The 3663-nt window shown below is 45.2% G+C and overlaps 1 pseudogene; it reads left to right on the top strand.

The window, feature by feature from the left end:
* Positions 1–392: 392 nt before the first annotated feature.
* Positions 393–1608, top strand: LOC147728233 (uncharacterized; annotated as a pseudogene).
* The last annotated feature ends 2055 nt before the right edge of the window (positions 1609–3663 follow it).

Here is a 3663-nt window from a genome sequence, read left to right as displayed (position 1 = left end):
AGAGCGCGGCCGCTGTTGGGGGGGGGGGCGTGAACCTAAGGGACTGCAAAGACCATCAGCCCTAGCGGACGGAAGCCGCCGATGGAAGGGACGCGCCTGGAGGCGCATAAATCAGCGCTCATCTCCCCGCGTCGCGGGACGCGCGCGGGACCTGCCGGGCTAAGCCAGGGCAAATGGCGGGCCCTCTGTGGCCCTCAGAGGCCTGAGGAGACTGGGCTGGACCACAGACCCTGATTCTGTTCGGAACTATCTGTCCGATTCATGTGAGACTTCGGTGTTATGTTTAAAATATTTCTTTAATTGTGTAAAGTGCTTTGGATTTTCTATCTTCCCATCGCTCACATCTCCCACTGTGTAAGGTTAAGTCTGCGTTATGTCTAAATCTAAAATAGATGTCTGCTTCTGGTATGGGCACCATGGATAACTATTTGGTAAAAAAGGTGAACCAAATCAATAATGAGAGAAGGGCCTCTTTGGGCCGATTGAGTCTACCTCTGTTACATGATGAGGCTTCGCCTCCACTGGGGGACACTACATTGGAAAATAGTGCTGTTACAAGTGACCGGGCTACTATATCTACAGTAGTACAGGTACACAGGGAGACATCTGACGTCCTGCCTGATACTTTTATGGAGGAATCAGAACAGGCACTACCAGTAATCAGACCTTTGAGATCCTGTAGAAAACTGCAATCTAAACGTGGGGGGAAGCAAAGTAAAAAAAAGAGTAGATCCTCCACGATCAGTTCGTAATGGCCCTATTCCTGGTCCTTGTCCTGTCGATGGTAATAAAGAGGGGGGTACGCTCATACATTCAGATCAATTTACCCTACTTGTGAGTTCTATAGTAGCAAAAATAGAGGCTAAAATGGAAGAGATGTTGAGACCCCTGACCACTAAGTTGGACACTGTGTCGCTAGAAGTGGATAGACTGGGTGGACTAGTGTCAGCATATCTGGCCACCGCTCCAGTGGTTCCACCCAAGGCAGTAGATAAGGGTCAGAGTGGTAGGAGAGAGAATGTGCAGCAGATCTGCCACCAAGTATCTGCCACTGAATCTGCTGCGCCTGCTCAACCATTATTAACTGAAGAGAATAGACAACCCATAGTAATGTCTGAAGGTAGGCCTGAATCTATTCATATAAGGAAAAGTCGCTATATTAACCTGCCACCTGATTGTGCTCCATATGTGGTGGTTTTAACAAATGTTCCGACTATTGATGACTTTTCCGCTCAGTCTCATGGGGAGTCTCACGATTCTTTAAAAAACAAAACAGTTGCGTGGTTGAGTAAAAATTGTGGTTTTCCAACTAAATACTCTGATCAAATCCTATCAACGCGTAGGGTGAATTGGATTGGGCCGTCTAGTAAGACCACCAGTGGGGGTTGTATTGTCGCAAATTTTAGGCACCCGCAACATGTGGCAACAGTACTACTAAGGGCGGCCTCTCTAGTATATAATACGAACAGTGTTTGTGTCCGCCCACTTGGCTATTTTTATGCCCATTTGAATGTAGCCCCCTCTGACCCTAGGAAATTCAGACCACAGTCTCAGTCCTTGACACCGGCACTTAAGACATCATATCTGTATAATGTTAATGACCACTGATGGAATGACCCTAATGTGGAAACACTGAATAGACATAATGATGGTATCCAATGTGGGAATGGTTTTAATGTGGACACTCGGAACAGATATGATTTGCTCTCTGGCCTGGAGGCGTGTGATTTGACGCAATGAGAGTGTGGGGCAAGAAAAGGACCATGTGGTAGAAGAAGGTCATGAAGGGACTCTTGCAGCTGTAAGGAATGGCAGCAATGTAATCTGTTGGAATATTGTGGGTTTGGGTTCAAAGATGGGAGATTGAAACTGGATCAGCTTCATTAAGCAATATCAGATCATTTGTCTTCAGGAGACCTGGTCAGTTGAATGTGACTTCTTCCTTGAAGGCTACAAGTCATTCTATGTCCCGGCGTCTCCATCTAACAGGGGTAGGCCAAAGGGGGGATTAGTTACAATTATTTCTGTTGCTTTACCTTGTAATACACTTAGAGTTCTAACGGACAACACAGGTATTATTGGGCTAGTATTAACTGGAGATAAATGTTCGGCTGGCCTGGTCAATTTTTATAACGGTATAAATTTATGTTCAGCTCTCAGCCAAGTATTGGCACTAAATGATTTTATTCATAACCTCTTGACTTTGGGTGATTTTAACGTTCATCCTTGTGGCGATCTCTTGCTGAAATGTATTTCGGATGTGCATTGTTTACGTTCTCAGGGCATGCATATGGAGCACACCGTTGAAGGGGAACTACTCAATGATTTATTGAATGATCTAAATCTAATAATAGCTATGGAAATGAGGGACCCTACCAAGTGTTTTGATATCCCTACTTTTAAAACGCATGGACGGGGAACCTTTATTGACGATGTGTTACTCACATTAACAATGCAGTCCTTTGTGGACTCTTCCTCTATTGAAAATAATGAATTTAGTGATTATAACCGTCTTACCGTTCAGTTGAAAGGTCTGTGGGTAGTTAAGGAAACCCGGAATTGTGTCCCTGGTAGGCTCAGCACACCTGATGGCAGACGCCGCCTTAGATGGTCTATGATTGATGCTGATCTGCTGTACAAAAATATAACAGACACTTGTACAGATGAAATCCTGAGTGTTACTACAGGTGGGAATGAACCAACTAGAGTACTGGGTGCTTTCCAAAATTTATCGCATAAAGTATCTCAGTTGTTGACGGCCCCTGCAAAAAACATAGAAGTCAGGGGACCAAGATGGTTTAACCAGGATTGCTCTAAAGCAGCGCGCAACTTAAGGCTGGCTCTGGCAACCAACCCCAGAGTTAAGTTGACTGTACAAGCGTGTAGGAAAGAATATAAATCTGTTATTACCACACGCAAGGACTTTTTAAGACAAGAGGCTTGGACTGAGATTCTTGATCCTGATACCTTGAAGTGCAGCTCTAGATTCTGGGCACTGGTAAAGAAACCTTTCCTGGTGCAGGATCCGGGGGATGGTCTGGAATGCTGCATAACTAAGGATGAGTGGGTAAACCATTTTAAAAGATTATATAGTTGCACGTCGATGGAAAACCCCAATTTTCCCCCTTGCAATAGTGATAGCATTATCAGGTTTGAAAGAGGTGAGATTTTGGAGGGCATAGTCGGATTGACAGCAGGGAAAGCTCCGGGCCCTGATGGGATCCCCCCAGATTTGTATAGATCTGATCCTAGCTTCTAGGCACCCATTATGGAGGTGGTCTCTAATGTGGCTGCAACAGCTGGTTGTCCACAATCATGGGGGGTCTCCACAATTGTTCCGGTCTTTAAGAAGGGGGACAGGGGTAGCCCACTGTGCTATAGGCCAATTTCATTAATATATTCTATGGTCAAAATAGTAGGGAGAATACTACTGCAGAGATTGTCGGACTGGGCACTGACAAATAACATCATGTCTATCGCTCAGTATGGCTTCTGCGGTGGACGTTCCACTATAACACAGTGCCTTAATCTCTTCTTAATTCTAAGTAAGTATACTGTTGCAAAGAGGGGTACAATCCACCTTGCCTTCATGGACTTGTCCTCTGCATTCGACTGTGTTAACAGGGGAAAGCTCTGCCAGTCCATGAGGGAAAAGGGTGTTGA

This window comes from Lissotriton vulgaris, chromosome 3_1, assembly GCF_964263255.1.
Source record: "Lissotriton vulgaris chromosome 3_1, aLisVul1.2, whole genome shotgun sequence".
Classification (NCBI taxonomy): domain Eukaryota; kingdom Metazoa; phylum Chordata; class Amphibia; order Caudata; family Salamandridae; genus Lissotriton; species Lissotriton vulgaris.
This window is presented reverse-complemented; position numbering and strand designations above follow the sequence as displayed.